We start from the raw sequence: 21,475 nt of genomic DNA on the forward strand, positions 1-21,475 counted from the left end.
TCCATGTTTTCTATCTCCTTGATCAATTTGAGCCTATCCAATTTGGCATATTTAAGGCTCTCAATCATCCGGAATGGGCAGGTATTTGTATGTGTGGTCCATTCTTCTATAAGCAGGAGATCCATGTCTTCAAATGTGGCTATTGTTAGAATTCTTAGTCCCCTTGGAATGCGTTGTGCTTCCAGATACATTTGTAGGGTCATGGCTTCCCACCATTTGCATATCTCCTTTTTCTTTACTCGCTCCAATTTATCAAGTTTCTGCTGCACTGTAAGATTTGCGGGTAAACTACTGTCACTCGTAAGACCAGTAGCTGCTTTGTCTTGGTCAAAGAGAATCAGTGCCGCTGCCATTTGTTTTGCTTCCACCTGGTCTGCCATACCTGAGGCAGTAAGGAAACACTTCACTGCCCCAGTTGTATGCTGATTGAATTCACTCAGAACACAGTGAAACACTGGGAGGTAAGACAAATGTTACTTGAGAAATATGTATGTCTTGTCACAGCACTACCCACAATTTCAGTGGTGGCTTTCCCAGGTGGTCTTACCCTCCTAAAATGCCAGAAAGTTCGTTTACAATAAACTAACTTTGTGCTTTAACGACATGAGGGGCGCTAAACTGTGACCATAATAGAGCAAAAAATGTACAGATGTAAAGCATGAATCATATGTCACGGGAGGCGGCTGCAATTTATAGAAAGTCAATCAAAACAGGTAGTTTAGCCAACAAATTGCGCTCTGCCTCATTACTGAGCTGGTGCTACTGGGCTAGAGCAGGATACGCTCAATATAAGGTAAACAGAAGGTAATGGTGCTGAAGAGAAGAACAACTTAACTACAGACACCTGCCAAAAAATGCCCAAGCACTCAAGACTCCAAACTGTGTTCTAAAATTTCATTTATTTATCCAAAAGAGTGAACATTCCATAAAAAGCATACATAGCAGTACCTTGGCAGACCAGGTGTCATGTTATTAGACATGTTGAAATTCTGCCTGGAACACAACTATTTCCTGTATGATAATGCCATCTACAGACAAACCCAAGGCACGGCCATGGGGTCATGCATGGCACCAACTTATGCAAATTTGTATATGGGATGGTGTGAAACAGCGGCATGGAGTGAAATGATGGAAGAATTCACTAAACATATAGTGATGTGGCATCGTTTCATTGACGATTTGTTCCTAATATGGGATGGCACTGAAAATGAATTAGAGAAATACATCTCCATCCTGAATTCCAACCCATATAATCTGGAATTGACCAGTACTGTCAGTAGAAATGAACTAGTTTTCTTAGATGAGTTGTTTAAAATAGAAGAAAACAAGATAAAATCTACACTCTATAGAAATGAAACCAGCTCCAACTCTACCCTCCATGCCAACAGCCACCACCCGACATCACTCAAGAAATCCATATGTGGAGAATTTCTGAGAGCCAAACTTGCCTGTAGTCAGGAGAAAGATTTCCAGGAAGAAGCCAAAAATATCGGCAGAAGGTTTGTAAGCAGAGGGTACACCAAAAGCACGGTAACGGAATGCTTTGAGAAAGCAGACAAACTCCCTAGAAGCAGTCTATTTAAGTCTAAGATTAAACCCAAAGATGAGATAAGGTTCATAACAGGCTTCAACCAACAAGCCCAACAGATGAAAGCTATTATGCAGAACCACTGGAATATTTTGACCACCGATAGAGACTTATGTAAAGTCTTAGAGGCAAGACTAAGTGTCACTTCCCGCAGAGCCCCTACATTAAAAAATATCTTGGCGCCAAGTATGGTAGTGACCAAAAATGAATCGCCAAGCTGGCTCTTAGGAGAGAACAATATGGGTTTCAAGAAATGTTGCAAATGTAAAATGTGTAACTTTGTATCTAAAAAAACATTTACTGGTGCAGATGGTACACAATGGAAACATAAACACAGAATAACATGCCAGACTAGGTTTGTTGTCTATGCTATTACCTGCAGTTGTCGTCTGAATTATATAGGATCAACAATAGGCCAGCTCAAATTGCGTATCTTACAACATTACAGAGCTATAAAAAATGGAGATCAAACCTACCCACTGGCAATACATTTTGCTGAACAGCATAGCAAAAATGTAAAAGAAATGAGTTTCCAGGGATTAGCTCACATACCAGAGCATAAAAGACTTGGCAATAGAGAACTCAAATTACGCCAACTAGAAGCTAAGCTAATATTTAAATATGATACTCTGAAACCCAGTGGTTTAAAAATAGAGTCACAGATGTATGTGTTCCTACATGAATGAGAATTTGAATACTGATACCTAGACGGTATCCTATGTTAACCAATACACTTTGGCTCTGCCCATTTTCCCCAACTCTTTGCAAATATGATCACTGCAAGATTATAGATCGTTGTCTATTGGTATGAGGCTAAACTATGTGGACTCCGTTCCTTTGGCTGTGTGAACCACATGAATTGACATACTCTACTCTTTATGGACACTTGATGTCACACAGCCATATCTCTGCACTGAATAGGTATCTAGGTTTGAGCATTTGTCTCATGCTACACTTTTATGCACTAGTCACTTTATATATTTTTTGTGATCTTTCACTAATCGCTATTTTGTCAACAGGTCATAGAGAATCATGCTGCCTCTACCACATATGCTTGTTCCCTGTAGTGAATAATCCTACTGATTTAACATGGTGATACATTGGTACTGTTATTCTGCATGGGGTGTAATTTTATCTTCAGCATTCAGGACACATTATGTATTTTTGAAAGAGGAAATCTCCTCCTCAGGGTTCATTAAGTTTATTTCCCCTTTGGGCAATCAGATCAGTCTCGTCACTTTAGTATATGCACTTGCACTTTACTAATTGTGCCAACCCAGACAGGGGTAAGGTCTAGCATTAATTATTTGCTTTTAATAATATATGACAATTACGTTAACCCAGATAGGGGAAAGGTTTAGCATGAACTAAGTGCTTTTAATAATATGTTACATATTTTTGCATATTTACCTAACACTCTGCATGGAATCCCTTTCAGATATGCATTAGCATTTTCGGAAAGATGTACATACATCGTTTTTAGGCACCCTTTGAAACATCAGTTTGGGAGGTAACTGTGTCCCTGAAGTTGGTTGGTTGCATTCACCATGTTGTATGCAGGCTTTTATTTGATAAGCTCACATAACTGCACGAGAGAGGGCTCTGTGGTCTCAAGGCAACAGCTCCACACATTTGTTTTTGTGCGCTCTGCGCCACTAGCGTAATAAAATCAGCGCTGTGTAGACACTTTCTCTATCACAGCGCGGCAACATATTAAGCAGGCGCACTGGCGCATTAACTCGTGGATAATAAGTTTAACATTTGTATAGCGAGAGAAGGTGATGGGCTGTCACTTTTAAATGTTTAGCGGGCACATACATAGCATATGAATGGGGCAATAGGTAACTCACAATGGTGGGTAAACTTGTATTTAGACATTGTACAATGGCGGATTTACTGCCATCAGAACCATAGAGTTCTAACAAATGAACTGTTAACGTTTTTTACGTTACGCGCGCTGCACAGCTGTGTAGAGCCAATCACCTTCCTCGCAAGGGTATAAACACACGAGGAAACTAACATTTGGATTTACAACTAGCCTGAGGAAGCTCGCGAGTCGAGCGGAACGCGTGGCCTTTTCCACCCACTGTGGGTAAGTGCTGCATGACACCTGGTCTGCCAAGGTACTGCTATGTATGCTTTTTATGGAATGTTCACTCTTTTGGATAAATAAATGAAATTTTAGAACACAGTCTGGAGTCTTGAGTGCTTGGGCATTTTTCTGACAGGTGTCTGTAGTTAAGTTTTTCTTCTCTTCAGCACCATTACCTTCTGTTTAATATATATATATATTTCTGAGGCTTGTGGAATCTGCTTAGATCACATGCTGTGCATAGGCCGACATCTAGTGGAAGCTGCAGAGTATTACAGTTTGTTTTTCGAAACTCGAAAATGGGCGTCGACACAGGGCGTGCCAGTAATACTATCCCTAGTGTGACGTCCACTGTACCCAAGATCCCTCACGCGTCTAGGATCCTCAGATTGTTTTTTTCCGCCATACTGGTCGGAAGCATTTTGCGGAGTCCCCTGGCCTTAGCCATATTTTTGCTAAAATATTAATTTATTTACATCCTTCCCCATCCCAACGTCGAACTTCGACACTCGATGCCAGCTGGAGAAGAAATCGACCGTCGACTGCTGCACGACGGATTAAGGCCTCTGGCCTCGGCCCGGGCCTTGGAAGGCCTCTGGCCTCGGCCCTGCAAGTAGGGAGAGTGGGGGGTTGTACATACTCTACACTCTTGGTATATAGGTACACCTTCTACATTTTCTACACTTACCAGCCTGCTGCCTCAAGGTGCGTATGGAGGGTACCCCTTTTCAATTCTGCCCCAAGTGCAATCACAAATACCCTTGGGTCGACAGGCACGCCACGTGCAATCTCTGCTTGCTGAGGGACCACCCCGAAGCGAACTGCAGAGCGTGTAGTAGGTTTAAACCTAAGACACTTAAGGACCGTTGAACAAAGCTTTGGGCCCACCACACCAGGCAGGCGGCCATGGCAGCGGAGGGCGCCTTCAGCGACGCCATACTTTCGGGCGGCAAGGGTATTACGGCGTCGAAAGACAGCCGAGCGCAGGTCCCCGACCTCGGAAGGTCGTCCGGCAGGGCGGCTATGGGGAAGACCCCCGGCGACACAAGCCATTCACACACCACACACACTAAACACACAAAGTCCAACCGAGACTCGACGACGTCGAGTTCTCGGAAAGAGGCACAAACAGAATGGTCCGATTCGGTGTCCTCTGGCCGTTCTCGATCGAGATCGCCGCATGACTCCAGGCAATCATCCACTCTTGCCAAGAGTGCCTCGCTCCCTAGGCTAACAGAAGTTCGATCGTCGGAGGACGAAGACGACTTCCACCCCCAGGCCGCGCTCCAGGAGTCGGAGCCCGCAGACAAAATCAGCGAGGCCCCACGCTTGAAGGACAGGGACCCTACCCCCGATCCTCGACGCCAGGCGTCGAAAACCTCCGGAGCCACAAAAGGACAGGGAAAACATTTTTCCACTCACGGGGAGGGGGGAAAACGGCAGAAGAAGCAGCCTTTGCACTCTTCCACACCTGTGAAACACACCACTCCCCCTAAACAGTCAGACAAGACCAGGTCTGCTGATATGTCTAAAACCAGCAAATCTACTCAAGATAAATCCCCGAGACTTGCTGAGAGAGTCATTCCCAGTTCCAAAAAATGGTCCAGTGAAGACATGGATAGGGTCATGTCAAGGATGTCTTCTTTGGCTGATTTTTACGATAAAAATCCAGACCATTTCCTTTTGTATGATCCACAAGGGGCGACACCCTCAGGCTCTAATGATCCTATCCCCCCCGAGTAAGAAGCCCCGGTTTGAAACACCGATGAGGTCTACAGACCACTTCGAGGTACAACCATACTCACGGCCATACTCACTGTATCAAGGAGAGGCTTCCTTTGGTGAGGACCAAGAATTTGGCATGGTAGAAGAGCAAACCGGGACGGGATACTATGGGGACGATGAGGACCAAGAAGAGGAAGAGGAAGAACCTGAAACCTACAGAGTATATTCCCCAGTAGAAAACGAAGCCCCGGTTACCGACTCCCCTGTCGATAACCAACCCCTCCTAAACGAGGTTCTCGCATGTGCAGCTGAACATTTCCATATTGACACCCACGGTGTCCAGGAGGAGAGGGACTTTGCAGAGGAGTTAGTGGGAGAAAGGAGGCATATTGCCCAGACCATCCCAATCCTTAAGTCCATTCAGCGAAGAATAGACCCGTCCCTGGTGAACCCGAACCTCAACAGAGCAGTCAATCCCAGGGTTGAAAAACTTTTCAGGGCAGCCCAGTCTGACCCTCTCTATATAAGAGGACATCTGAAGCCAGACTCCCTAGTTGTCACTAACACTCGTAAGAGGGCTGGAACACCCTTGTCATCGTCTGAAGCTCCTCTCGACAAGGAGAGCAAAAAACGATATGGTTTCGGCAGGAAAGTAGCCTCAACTTCCGCCTATCAACCAAGGATTGCAAACTCCACCACCCTGTTGGCCATCTACAACTGCCATCAGTGGGAAGAAGTCGCGGCACTCATAGCCTCTGCTCCTGAACCTTTAAAGGGCCAGTTAGCTCGGATTTCCGCAGAGGGTAGAGCCGTGTCTGGTTGCATTTTGAAAGCAACCTTTGACGCTGCGGACAATGCAGGCAGGTTGATAGCAGAAGGCACTGTTATCAAGAGACATGCGTGGTTACGGCAGTCTGGTTTTAAGGCAGAAACCCAGGCATCATTGTTGGACAAACCGGTGGAAGCCGATCTGTTGTTTGGTAAGGCGGTCGAAGGCGCACTGAAGAATGCCAAGGACGAATACGAGACACTCGTCCCTTGGCCAGTTAACCAATAAACCCCCTAACGAGAGAGGGAATAGTAATTTTCGTCGCCCACGCGGCCAAAATTCCCAGAGAGAATCTAACTATTCCCAGGGGCAGGGTACACAGTGGAACAACAGCCAACAGTCTACCCAGGGTTACGGCAGGGGTAATAGGAGAGGTTGTGGTAGAGGCAGAGGCAGCCCCAGCAAGGGAGGCGGCACGCCTCCACCAAAGCAGTGACGCTCAGTTCAGGGTCCCTTCTCACGCAACCCCAGTAGGGGGACGCATTTCCAACTTCACCCAGGCTTGGGAAGGGATCACATCAGACAGATGGGTGCTGTCAACAGTATCCACAGGGTACTGTATAGAACTACTGCAGCGTCCCCGGAACCATCCTCCATGACAAAGAGTACACTCTTTAGAACATCAGAAGATTCTCCTCGAGGAGATCGCCATTCTGCTAGAAAAGGACGCGATAGAACTCGTCCCGGGACACCAGGTAAACAAGGGTATTTATTCAACTTACTTCCTTGTGCCAAAGAAAGATTTGACAATGCGCCCAGTATTGGACTTACGGCCTGCCAACAAGTATGTCAAGCCCCAAAAGTTTCGTATGACTACGCTACAAGAGGTAATCCCCTCCTAAAAAAGGCGGATTACATGGCAACCTTGGATATGAAAGATGCTTATTTTCATATTTCCATGTTCCCAGCGCACAGAAGGTACTTGCGCTTCAAGGTGGACAGTCGACACTACCAATTCAAGGTACTGCCCTTCGGGATAGCTTCAGCACCAAGGGTATTCACCAAGGTACTGGCGGTGGCGGCTGCACACCTACGCAGGGAGGTAATCCCGGTGTACCCTTATCTGGACGACTGGCTCATAACGGGGGAAACCCCAGTAATTTGCAGGACAAGCATTCAAAGGACTATCAACCTCCTCCACGAGTTAGGCTTCTCAATCAACGAGAAAAAGTCAAGCCTGGTGCCAAGCACCTCCAAACAGTTCCTAGGAGCAATCCTAGATATTCAAGAGGGGTTGACATTTCCTTCAGAGGAAAGAAATCGGAATATACTACTGCAAATTCCGCATTATCAGTCCAGTCGCCAAATAACGGTACGCAAAGCAATGCGTTTACTGGGCATGATGGCGTCATGTATTTACCTGGTCCCCCACGCGCGCCTGCGCATGCGTCCCATGCAGGAATGGTTGGCGAAACAGTGGTCTCAGGCAAGTGGTCAGTGGGACGATCTAGTGGTCGTTTCGCCAACACTAGTACAAAGCCTTCACTGGTGGACAAGAGAGAATCTCGCACAGGGGAAACCCTTTTACGATCCCGAAGTACAGGCAGTAGTCACTGACGATGCATGTCTGACGGGGTGGGGAGCTCACCATCTCCACCACACAGCTCAGGGTCTCTGGTCTCCCTCAGTCGCCAAGAACCACATCAACCTGCTAGAGCTTCTGGCAGTATTCAGAGTGCTTCAAGCGTTCGAGCCCCACCTACTAAACCTGTCAGTGCAAATCCAGACAGACAGCACAACAGCCATGTTCTACCTGAACAAGCAAGGAGGGACTCGTTCGCCAAAATCTGGATATGGGCACTCGGACGGAACATCTTCCTGTCATCACAACATGTTCCAGGGGAGCTCAATTCCCTAGCGGATGCTCTGAGCAGAGACTCCCTCCCCGAGGAACACGAATGGGTTCTACACAGAGAGGTCGTAGAAGATATCTTCTCTCAGTGGGGTTTCCCCACTATAGACTTATTCGCCACAAGCGAAAACAGACAATGCCCAGAATTTGCATCCAGGTTCCCCCAACCAGACTCCCAGGGGAACGCCCTGTGGATGAACTGGTCAGGGATGTTTGCGTACGCTTTTCCACCAACTCCTCTCATCAGGAAAGTGGTGAACAAGATGAACAGAGAATCGATGACGCTCGTCCTAGTTGCTCCCATGTGGGCAAGACCATCGTGGTTACCACACCTACGCAAGATGGGGGTGTGCGAGCCCATCAAACTTCCATCCTGGTACAACCTACTGTCCCAGCACCAAGGTCAAACAGTGCACCAGCAACCCAACTCAATGAACCTGGCAGCAATGCTCCTGAGGTCATAGAGTTTGGACATCTCAATTTACCACAGAGGTGTATGGACATCCTAAAGGAATCTAGGAAACCAAACACAAGGCACTGTTACTTTGACAAGTGGAAGAGGTTCGTTATCTGGTGCCAGAGTAGACAAATCAACCCTGTTGATTGCACTCCTTCCACTATTGTTACATACATGCTCCACCTGCTAGATGCAGGATTGGTTTTTAACTCCCTGAAAGTACACCTGGCAGCCCTGTCGGCATACACCACTTCCCATAGCAAAGTCTCGTGGTGGAAAGTACCAGTAGTTAAAGCCTTCATGGAAGGAGTAAAGAGACTTCACCCTCCTATTTCAAACCCACCACCAGGGTGGGACCTTAACGTGGTGCTAGCCAAGCTCATGGGACCCCCTTTCGAGCCCATGCATGAAAGCAGTCTCAAACACCTGACTTATAAAACAGCCTTCTTAGTAGCTATTACTTCTATAAGAAGGGTCAGTGAAATTCAGGCTCTGTCAGTGCAGGATCCCTTCTTTACTGTCCATAAAGACAAACTGGTTTTACGCACACACCCTAGGTTCTCACTTAAGTTTATATCAAAATTCCACGTAAACCAGTCCATCAAGCTTCCGGCTTTCTTCCAGGGCCCTCAAAGCTCGGCTGAGGTGAAACTACACACCCTAGATGTGCGTAGGGCGGTCCTCTACTATGTAAATAAAACCAGACCGCTAAGAAAAACAGATGAACTGTTTGTCTCCGTAGCTACAGGCAGAGAGGGGGATCGCGTCTCTAAAGGTGCCATCTCGAAGTGGATTATTGACTATCCAGCTGTGTTACTCACTCTCTGAAAGAACTCTGCCTTTCAAGCCAAGAGCCCACTCTACTAGAGGCATTGGGGCCACTCTGGCTTTCATTGCAAATGTACCCCTTGACACTATTTGCAAAGCAGTTACTTGAAACTCTATTCACACTTTTACTCAGCATTACTGCATTGACACCCATTCCACGGCAGATACACAAGTGGGACAAGCGGTTCTAAGACATTTATTTGCTCATGACCCTTCTCACATCCCACCTCCTTCTTCAGGTACTGCTCGCTAATCTATGCACAGCATGTGATCTAAGCAGATTCCACAAGCCTCAGAAGGGATACATTACTCACCGTAATCATATTTCTGATGCTTGTATCTGCTTAGATTCACATGCGACCCACCCTTCCTCCCCTCTGAGAGAAGGCGCATGGTTGCTTGTAGTCTTACCTTTCTATCTAGCTGCTTGGATTATCTGTACTCACGCTACTCCTCATGCTACCTCATGTCAGAAAAAATACAATCTGAGGATCCTAGACGCGTGAGGGATCTTGGGTACAGTGGACGTCACACTAGGGATAGTATTACTGGCACGCCCTGTGTCGACGCCCATTTTCGAGTTTCGAAAAACAAACTGTAATACTCTGCAGCTTCCACTAGATGTCGGCCTATGCACAGCATGTGAATCTAAGCAGATACAAGCATCAGAAATACGATTACGGTGACTAATGTATTTTATATATATATATATATATGTATCGCTTTTAGCAAAGCGCTGTACATCGTACATATTTAACACAATTATCACCAAACCAAAGTCGGTACTCCCTTATTGACCTTGAAAGGATAAACGGCTGAGTTGCCCTTGCTGAAATTCGAACCTGCAACCTACAGAGCATGCACAGATATGAGTGCTCAACCTGCTGAGCTATTTTATTGGCTAACATCCTTCAGAGGTCGGTTACCTGACTATCGACTGAGGTATAATAATCACAGTGCCTAGATGTTGGACGAACCATGTATGAAGCGCCACTTAAAGTTAAATATCTATCTGGATTATCACAGGGACAGGTTTTGCTGAGTTTCTATTTGAATTACAAATGTTTGTTTGTTTTTGAACAGCGCTTACACTTCCTGAAGAGTCAGGTTTTGGATGTTTTAATTGTATTCTTGAAGATTTGAGAGGCTAGAACACCTGTGATTTGGTGTAATGACAATCACTCACCCTTGAACAAAGACTTTGCTGCCACTGACCATTTATAGTAGTGCACCCCATTGACTGCAAGGTTAAATGGATGTAAACTAGATCGTGCAAAGTCCTCATTTTACACACTGCTTTTATAATAGAGTACAAATTCAATTATAAGTGTAAATTATCTGCCTCCGCATGATTATGCATACACCACAGGAAGTCTGAAAAATACAATGGTGCAATACTGGTTTGCTTTCACATTTTAAAAAGAGCACAATTTGTTACAAAATATTAATTCTCAATTGCAACTTAGTTTTCCATCTTATTAAATGTACAATCCTAAAATGCTAGGAAAATAAATGTGCACAGTGCTTCTATTTGTCCCTGAGCAGCAACACAGCAGAAGCTGGATGGTAATTCATATTCCTTTTATTACAATGTGCAGCTTTTTTTGAAAGGCTTCAGAGAAATACATTCTGTTTCAGAGGCTTTTATTCATGGCTTGCGATTACATCCATGTAGATAAAAAAACAAAATAAGCCTTCCGGTTTCTGTCTAGTAACCTGATCTTTGCACTGCCCTCTGCTCTTAACTTGTGTGTAAATGTACACAGGAAAATAATAAAGCTGTTGTATTTACAAGATTTTCATACCTAAAAAGGCCTGGTACGCACCTTATCTGGAGGCCTGACTAGACGCATGTAAATTCCCCAAATCCATCTGGGGAAACCTTGTGTGCTCGAATCTGTGACCACGATACGTGAACGCTGTGAGATGCTGGGAATCGGGGTTTAAGGGGACCGAGCAAAATGCATTTTTTAAATCAATCACAGTGAAGTGCGTCGACACAGTAGGGATATTGGAGAATGGTAGCGGGATTCAGTACCACCGGTAACTCTGCCTTAACAATGTTATTCCGAAGGGTGCAAACCAGAACCATCCTCCAACTGGACCCCTTTGCTATCTTCACAGGATAGATGGCCGTGTTGCATGGAGACACGGAAGGTTCTATTATGGCTTGCTTCATAAATCCCTTTGTCAGTCTCTCTAGACATGGGTATTGCCTGACACCTGGCAATATCGCACCAGGTTTCAATTTTATCCGCACTTTTACAACTTTCTTCAAAAGCCTAACATCATGAGACTTGTTGATCCGTAAATGGTCCATTACCTTCTCCAAATCCTCCTTCCAATATGGCGATGTATTTTTAACGATGAGTATGGACTGTGGTACTTCCCTTTGCTCTATTTCTATCAGGCAAGGCACCCCAATCTTAAAAACCATCCCTCCTGGGAACAATGGTTTGTCGAACACATCCCTTAGTGATAAGGTCAGATCGATGCATAAGACTGCACCACTCTCTGCCTTCCTCATCAGTGCCTGAACAAACCTCCCTGTCCTTCTTAATAACCACTGCTTCTAAGAGAATTGTCACAATTGTGCCTGGTGTTACCTCCTGCAACTCAGCAGGCCGAAAATCAAAAATTCAATCGGTATCTGCCATGTCCGATCTCTTTCCGGGATCCAACTCAACACAACCATTACTCCATAAAGGAACAAAGCTGAATGTACACGCAACCCCCGTTGTCTCGCTGTCATTGTTACATGCATGCAAAAGCACTGCTTCTCTCACCAGATACAAACCTGGAGTCGAACATACTATACATTCCTCCATGAAAGCGATCGACATGTTGAATTTAAGAGGAGATCTCTGCCCAAGTGATTCGCTGGGGTATCTCTGCAATACAACAGGGGAGCAGACACATTTTCAGTACTTACCTTAATACATAGAACCTTGGTGTAAGGAACCAAAAGGATATCCCCAGAAAATCGCTGTGTCGATAGTTTTGCCTGACAAGGGCAACTCATCTTCTTTGATGCAACATTTAGTAGGCCCTGTATTGAGCATTAATGAAAACATTCAATCACCTACCTTTATACTTATTCACGATTCCTGTTCTGGATCAGTAGTAACACACAGGACTGGACACAACCGAGATCCCTGCGGGCTGTTGTGATCTGGATACATGTTAGCACCGGGGAACGGGAAAGGATTGCCTTCAAATACACTTGCTCCAGTATAGTGAGTGACCGTTCCTTGGTGTAAAGGTTTTTCTTCCATGCCTGTACCGGTGCCTGTGCTGGCACAGTTAGTTGAAACTCACAGGTCTGTGCAGCCTGTGAGGAACCAGAGGGCATCCTCACTTTTTACCCCAGGAAACTCTTCTCAGGTGGCCAGGGAAAGACCATTGCTTTTGGACCCCGACCCTGGGGGTGGATACGCGAGGGAGGATTACCTGGGTGGAGGGAACCTGGGGAGAGTACGTTCTTGGGTGAGACATGATATCTCCTGTTCCCTTTTCATAATTAACCCTCTCTCTCTCAAGCCTTTGTAGGCTATTGTCAGCCCTTTCCCCTTTCTTCCCCCAAAATATCCCCCAGAAACTGGGACGAGAAAGAGATCAACTAGGATGGCATATCCCCATGTGGGTAAGAATAATATAAATCAGTCTTATATTGTAAATACAGACACACATCAGTTAAGTACCAAGACGCAGAGGAGACAACATGCACACTTTCTTTAATTCAGACCTCCCCAAACACCATCCGGCACTGAGACGAGGAAGAGGGCTATGGAGGATTTCAATTGGAACAGCCAGCCATGACCTGTTAATAGGTTTCAGTAAGGTCAGGCAATTGTACTCAATGACCCACACCTGCGGTCCTTTAACAATCTCCAGGTGTATAAAAATTCTGGCCGCTCAACACAAGGAGAGACGGCCTGGAGAATGGAAACTGGCTGGAGAGCTGGAGCAGGCTGGAGAGTAATGGACTGGAGAGGAGCCCTCTTGAGCAGGAGAGAGGGAGAGACCCCAAAGTCAAGGACGGCCATGAGGGGGTCTGGAATCCCTGCTGCCCTCCTTGTCGTGTGCACGCAGCAAGAGATGTGGGGCGTCAAAGCCTTCCAGTTGACGCAGGGCTCCAGGAGAGCCAATGGTGCTCTCTAGCTGCCGCAAGGAAGAGCGGAGCTACTCACTGCAGGAATCCAGGCGAGTGAGTGGTGATCACTGTGTCTGCCGTATGGTAAGAGCGGAGCCGTTACAAACCGGAAAGCAGAACGGAGAGTGGAAAGAAGCCCAAGGGAGCGGCTGCATACCACCGGTGAGTGAAAACAGGGAACACTCGTACCGGGGCACTCCGGGAATTGGAAACAAGCATTTATGTATGCCGAACTAACAAAGTTGCTATCGGTACTTTTGAATGCTGGAACAAGTGCCTTTGAATACCGAGCAAGCTGAAAATTGTTATAAGCACCTTTGCATGCCAAAACAAATAATTTTGAATACTGAACAAACTGAATGGCATTGTAAGCACTTTTGAATGCTGCACAAAGCAAAAGTGAGTTATGAGCCCTTGTGAATGAAGTGAAAGCAAGGTGGTGCAAGGAGTAGATGCCACAGAATGAATTGTGAAAGACACAAGTGTTGGCAGAGCCAAAACAAATACCAGGAAGGGTATGAGATTAGAAACTAAGTACTGGCCAAAGCTACAGGAGTTCAAGGAACTGAGGAAACCTGTATGGACAATAGCTAGAAGAATACATATAGTGTAACAAAGTGCATAGGGTGTCAGTTGCGTGACCTGTAATGGGTGGGCCGTGTGGCCCGACAACTGCTCCTAGACTGAGGGATCCCCTCTATGGAAAGAGCCAGTGAAGTAAACCTAAAGAAGTCTGTGCTTTGCCGCCTCCGAAGTCTGTGTCGACGCTGTCGCGCCGCGTCTTTCGTCGCCGATTCACTCGACGTCAGCGCCGATTCACTCGATGCCCTCGACGCCTTTCGGAGCTGTGTCGACGGGGGTACCCCGTGGCTCGGGGGAACCACCTAGGAAGGCTCTGGCCAAGGTCAAGCATGCCTTTGGTTCCAGTTCTGTGCCTTCTTACCGCCATCTGGAATTCATTTCAGAGGTGGATGAGGGCTCTGATGATGGCATGGTGCCTGACACGGTGCCTGACGAGGTAGTGACCCCTGCTACTTGCCCAAGCACCCTACTCCGGACAGTTTGGTGGTGCAGGCGGCTACGGCCCCGGCAAAGCAGGCGTCGTACCCTACCATCCCTCCTGATAGGGATGACAAGCGTTTTGACGGCTGGGCGAAGAAAGTGCTTTCTGCAGGAGGTATGGCGCTTCAGGCGGCCAACTCCATTTGTGCTTTGTCTCGTTTCACGCACTCTCTGTGGAACTGTTTCCTTGGCGGCTGAACATATTCCCGAAAGGGATGAACGGGATGGTTTCCTTGCCATGGTTCAGGATGGCAAGGATGCTATGTGTGAGGCCGTTCAGTCGGGTTTGGACATGGCAGATTGCGTCAGCCGGTCCATGGCGGTGAGAACCGTGACACGCAGGTTTGCGTGGTTAAGGTCGGGGTTTGCTCCTGATGTGCATGCCCGGCTCCTATATATGCCCTTTGACGGGGAACATCTTTTTGGCAGCAAGGCTGACGAGAGCCTTGAGAGGTTGCAGACCTCCAAAGCTGCAGCGAAGACGTTGGGCGCTGCAGTTTGACAACCTCCGCCTTTTCGTCCTAGGGGACAGCAATGGAGGGGAGGTTCCTTTCGGTATTACTCATCCTTTTGTAAAGCGAGAGGATCTGCCAGTCAAAGGGGCCACCGTAGGAGTGCAAGAGGTGGAAAACAAGGTACTCGAGGTGCCAAGGCCGCACGGGCTGTTGCCTCTTTGCCCTCAGGCAATGCCGCAGCCGCTTCAGCTCAGTCATGAGGTTACGTCCCATGGTTCGTCGGTTGGGGGAAGGCTGGCGCAGCATCTTGCAGAGTGGCGCGCCATTACTTCAGATGTTTGGGTTCTGGAGATCATAACCCACGGCTACTGTCTTCCTTTCCGGCAGAGACCTCAAGACAATCCACCAGGGAATCTCTTTGAAGAGTCCGGATCCGCTCCTTGCACAGGAAATTGAATCCCTGCTGGAGAAAGGCGCCATAGAACTGGTGCCTGTAGCAGAGAGGAACAAGGGATGGTATTCCCCTTATTTTTTGATTTCCAAGAAAGACTGGGGATTAAGACCCATCATGGACTTGCGCGGTTTGAACAAACTCCTCAGGAAGGACAAGTTCAAGATGGTTACTCTCTCTCAAGTCCTCCAGGCCCTTCAACTTCGAGACTGGTTGGTATCTCTCAACCTCAAGGACGCTTATTTTCATGTGTCGATCCATCCAAAGCACAAGAAGTACCTGAGGTTTGCGGTTGGCGACTTGCACTTTCAGTTTCGGGTCCTGCCGTTCGGATTGACCTCCGCCCCGTGGGTCTTCACCAAGCTCATGGTAGTGGTGGCAGCGCACCTCAGGAAAGGGGGGGATTCACGTCTACCCCTACCTGGACGATTGGTTGATCAGGGCGCGCTCTCCCAAGCAGGTCGTGGATCATCTGTCAGTCACCTGCCACTCCCTCCACAAGCTGGGCTTCTCCCTCAACTTAAAGTCCCATTTGACACCAACTCGGAGGCTCCAGTACAACGGAGCAGTGCTCGACACGTCCCTGGGCAGTGTTTTCCCCCCCATGTGAGGACTCATCACATTCAGCAGATGGTGCACAAGTTTCAACTTGCCCAGACTCTCCCAGCGTTCGAGTTCTTGAGACTGCTCGGCCTCATGGCATCCTTCATTCTTCTGGTGCAAGAGGCCAGATTTCGGATGAGATCTTTGCAATGGGCACTCAAGCTCCAATGGTCTCAGTCCTCCAGCAGGATGTCGGACCCGGTTCAGGTGCCGTCTTTGGTCGCCCAGGACCTTCAGTGGTGGGCCGACGAAGGGAATCTGATGAGGGGGGCTCCATTTTGGCTGCCCTGGCCGGAGGTGACGATCGTGGCGGACGCATCCCTCACGGGATGGGGAGCTCATGCCAACGAGTTGACAGTCAGCGGTCGTTGGTCTCCGTCGGAGTCCAGACTCCATATCAATCTGTCGGAGCTGAGGGCCGTCAGGCTAGCCCTGAAGGCTTTTCTGCCGACTGTGCGAGGAAAGAATGTCCTGATCCTGACGGACAACACGGTAGCCATGCACTACCTCAACAAAAAGGGGGGGGGGGCGGGGTCACTTCCTCTGTGCAGGGAGGCGATGCAGCTCTGGTTCTGGGCAATCCAGCAGGAAGTTTCGATCTCGGCAGTTCATCTGGCAGGAGATGAAAACGGGACGGCGGACGCTCTGAACAGGCACAGTGTGATCTTTCACGAGTGGGAGTTGGCTCAGGAGATTCTCCTGGAGATCTTTGCCCTTTTGGGGGACCCCTCAAGTGGATCTCTTCGCCTCCAGTGTCAACCGGAAGTGCGAGAGGTTCTGCTCGCGGGAATTTCCTCCAAACGGAGCCTTAGGAGATGCGTTCGTGGTGGAGTGGTCATTCCTACTGCTGTACACGTTTCCTCCAGTCCCCGTCATCCCGCAAGTACTGCAGAGGTTACGAAGGTTCGGTTCCCGGATGATCCTCATTGCTCCAGCGTGGGCCTGGAGGACGTGGTAACCGGACCTTCTCGACTTGTCCATCTGTCCTCCACGTCGTCTTCCCTACCGAGACGATCTGCTCTCACGGGAGGGGGGTCAGGTTCTCCATCCAGAGGTCAGATCCCTCAACCTTCACGCTTGGTTTCTGAAAGGTTGAGGTATAAGGATTGGGACCTCCCTGAAGACGTGATGGAGGTGTTGCTTTTGGCCAGAAGGCCCGCAACAAAGTCCCTGTACCGTTGCCGTTGGAGTAAGTTTTGCGACTGGTGCAGGGTTAGGAATGTGGATCCTTTTGCATGTGAAATTCCCATAGTTCTGTCTTTTTTGCTTTCTTTGGCCCACAGGGGCCTTCAAGTGGGTACCATTAAAGGTTACCTGGCGGCGCTGTCCATATTTAACCACTCGTCTGAAGAGTGTTCCTATTTTAAAATTCCTTTCATTTCTCAGTTTCTGAAAGGGCTCACTAATGTGTTCCCTCCGTCACCTTTCCAGGTTTCCGGTTGGGATTTAAACCTTGTTCTCAAGTTTCTGATGGGTGCTCCGTGTCCTTCTTTTCTTCCGAAGGTGGTGTCGGAATTTCATTTATGCCAGAAGTTGGTTCTTCCGGCATTTTATCCTCCTCCACATTCTGGTAAGGAAGAGGAGAGGCTCAATAGGTTTGATCCTAGGAGAGCGTTAAGCTTTTATATTTCACGCATGTCCCGGGTCAGAGTGGACGATCAGCTCTTTATTGGTTACGCTGGAAAGCGTTTGGGACAGGCTGTGACAAAACAGACTTTGTCTCGCTGGATTATTTTGGCTATCTCTGAGTGTTACCGCTTGGCGGGTAAGGACCCCCCCCCCGGTCGGCTTGCGGGCCCATTCTACCAGGGGTATTGCTGCCTCTACTGCCCTGCAGAGGAGTTATCCTATTCGCAACATCTGTGATGCAGCCACCTGGGCTTCGGTACATACTTTTGTACGTCACTATTCCCTCGATTCCATCCGGGGGCAGTATCTAGCCTTTGGCAAGGCGGTCCTTTACTCCAGAATTTGATTGGGCATGCTAAATTTCTGTTTTCTAAATTCATTTCCCACCTCCTTGCATTGGTACTGCTTTGGGAGTCTGTCATAGATATGGAATACGTCGTAGGACCCAATCCCCTCGAAGAACAAGTTACTCTCTTACCTGGTAACGTTCTTTCGATGGGATGGTCCGACGACGTATTCCATATCGCTCCCTCCCTACCTTCCCCGCTACAGAATTTCTGATGCGATTGCAGCTTACGTTTCCGCAAGGCTTTGTGTGTCAGACTGGCAGAAGACTGGTGGCACACGTTCTGGGAAAAAAACTACAACTGAGGCTATGGGCGTCGTGCGTCCTACTTATGACATCGGGTGATGTCGGCCATCGGAGGAGTTCCTCGAGGACGGCGCATCGACGCAGGACGCAGGACGCAGACGCCGAAAAATTTCCGAAGCGGCACAGCTGTGGTGATTACTGTCATAGATATGGAATATGTCGTCGGACCATCCCATCGAAAGAACGTTGCCAGGTAAGAGAGTAACTTGTTCAACCATATAAATCCCGTTAAATAAATAAATAAATAAGAAGTCAAGATATAGACCATATAAACCAGTAAACCGTGTTGATGAAAAAAGGAGAAGGGAACTGTCCCAAGAAGCTGTTTTGAATAGTTGGAAGATTTAAATTCTAGGGGAAGGGAAACCTGATACTTTGTGAACTGGTTTGAACTTGGAGAAGGGAAAGCTGATTGCAAGCCAAGAGCTGGTAGAAGCTCAACTTTATTTTGAACACTATTCATTTTTTGTGTGTAAAATCTTTTTTTTTGTTTTTGTTTTAAAAGTATAGGAATACAAAACCAAAGCAAAGGCACATGTGTACTCTAAAACCATTTATGAAAACCAAACTTAAAAACACATTGTGTAAGGGAGGCATGGTATCACAATTATGACACTGACATAAGGTACAATTTATAAAAACATTTATTGAAGTTTCAATGAGGTTGGAGAAACTCCTACTTTGTCCAATAGCTAAGATGGGAGTATTCGAGTGGATTTTGTCCCCCCAAAGTATTCCTCATCTTAGCTGTGTCCCATCCAGCTTTGCTGCTCTTTGGAAATGTTTTCGGCAGAGGGCGCCGTGCATCGATGTCGTCGAGTTGATGGTCCCTCGAAGGCCTCCGTCATCGGGTGTATAAGTAGAACGCGTGGCGCCCGTTGGCCTCAGTTCCGTTTTTCCGCAGTACATTGCTTCGGACATTCGGCGCGCCTCGAGTTCTGTCAGGAAATATAATATTACAAGAAGTAATTCTGTCCTCGTCATCGACACCGCCCATGACCCCGAGATCGGGTTTTAAGAAATGCAAGTCGTGCGGCTCAAAAATGACTATCACGGACCCGCACTGCGAGTGTTTGTGGTGTCTCGGGGAAGGCCACGACATGGAGGCCTGTTCGAAGTGTCAGGCGATGACAGGAAAGGCCTTGCGAGAAAGGAGAGGAAAGCTACAGGTAGGTCGGAAAGCCTCTAACGTCGAGTCGAGACCCCATGGGGGAAAAATCTCCTTGACGTGAAAGGCATAGATCCACATCTCGAAGCGATTCTCATCGCTCGTCTTCGTCGAAAAAGTTGAAGAAACGACGCCATAGATCTCCCTCCACCTTGTCGTCAGACGAGTCTCCGAAAATGAAATGCCCCACAAAACATTAGTCTTCCGAAGAGTGGGAAGCATTTAGGGTCAAAATGATGGAGGTGTTTGAGAAAGTGAAGCCTCGGTCCGTGCCTTCTTCGGAAGCCGACCGGGAGCGTCATCGCTCCGACCATCGCGTGCCCTCGAGCCCGGGTGATCGTAAAAGGAAGGATAGGGAACCTCCCATGACGCCGAGCAAAAAAAGCTTGAGTCGAGTCGACCGCTCGAGGTCACCGACGCCGTCTGAGACCTTTCACACCTCGAAGGAAAAACTGTCGAAGGCCGCCTCAAAGCCCTCGAAGCAGACCCTGTCGACGACCAGGATGTCATCGACGCCGTCGACGCCTTTATCTACGTCAACGGCGAAACCCTCGGCGCCAAAGGCTCCAACCAAGCCAGGGCAGCCAGAAAAAGAGAAGGAAAAAGTTAAAAAACATGTAATTCCTTCAGAGCCTGGTACTACACCTCTTCCTCCTACTCTCCCAGAGAAGGTTTTCAAGCCTCTCCCTAGAAAGAAGTTTTTCAAATCCTTGACCTCAATTTTTGAGGAACAGGAGAGATCCGAGGAGGAAAATGTACCTTTTGGATTGGAGTATGGCACCCCAAATGTCCCAGAATGCTTGATCTCAGAGGAAAGCAGAATGAGGGATTTGGTGGAGTCTTTGCACAATGCAAGTGGCATTGATACCTCTCCTGAAAATGATTTTGGTAGACCAGATCCAGGAGAGCATGCCAGTCCATCTTATCGTCAATTAATGACCAAGGTGGTAGACTACTTGGGATGTGCTAAACCAACAGCCCAATTTGTCCAGGACGATTTGACAGACATATTGGATCATGGTCCCACTGAAGACCCAGTTTCACCTTTTCATGTAGCCTTACAAAACAGGGTGGCCAAGAATTGGGAAACTCCGGATTCTATTCCTCCGGTGAATAAATCCCTATCATCAAAATACCGCCCAGCCAGTAGCGACCCAGGCTATCTGTCAAAACATCCAACTCCCGAGAGTTTGGTCATACAGGCAGCCACAGCTTCCAACAAGGGACGATAAGCGTGTGGATGGTTGGGCACGGAAGGTATTTTCAGCCGGGAGCATCGCATTAAAATCTGCCAACTCCACATGTGCCTTGGCAAAATTTTCGTACACTATGTGGGAGTGCATCGCAATGGCGGCGGAGCACATACCAGAAGGGGAAGAAAAGTGAAGGTTTCCTAGCCATCGTTAGAGATGGAAAGGAGGCCATGCAGGAATCCCTTCAATCTGGATTGGACACTGCGGATAGTGTAAGCAGGTCCATGGACACTAGCACGGTAATGCGCAGGTTTGCGTGGTTATGGAAGTCGGGTTTTGCACCGGACGTACAGAACCGTCTCCTGAACATGCCTTTTGACGGGTCTCACCTTTTTGGCAACAAGGCGGACGAGAGCCTTGAGAGGTTGCAGACCTCAAAAGCAGCGGGCAAATCTTTAGGAGCTGCTATTAGGCAACCTCAGCCTTTTTGTGCGCAAGGGCAATCATGGAGGGGACGATCCTGTCGTTATTACACCTCATACGGGAAGACGAGAGGAATGGCCAGTCAAAGGGGCCAAAGAAAGGCCACTCGTGGTGGACGAGGAAAACGTGCTAACCCAGCTCCAGCTGCAGCCTCTTTGCCATCAGCAGCTGCAACATCCGCCACAAAACCACTTTGAGGACTTGCACTACAAAACACCTGTGGGAGGCAGGCTGGCGCAGCATCTGCAAGAATGG

General features: G+C 47.8%; 1 protein-coding gene across 5 annotated transcripts in view; it reads left to right on the top strand.

Moving 5' to 3' along the window:
- The window catches only part of HTATIP2 (HIV-1 Tat interactive protein 2), a 455,781-nt gene that overhangs the window by 366,443 nt on the left and 67,863 nt on the right, over positions 1 to 21,475 (top strand). The window lies entirely within an intron of this gene.

The sequence above is a fragment of the Ambystoma mexicanum genome, chromosome 11 (assembly GCF_040938575.1).
Source record: "Ambystoma mexicanum isolate Mex_15411 chromosome 11, UKY_AmexF1_1, whole genome shotgun sequence".
Classification (NCBI taxonomy): domain Eukaryota; kingdom Metazoa; phylum Chordata; class Amphibia; order Caudata; family Ambystomatidae; genus Ambystoma; species Ambystoma mexicanum.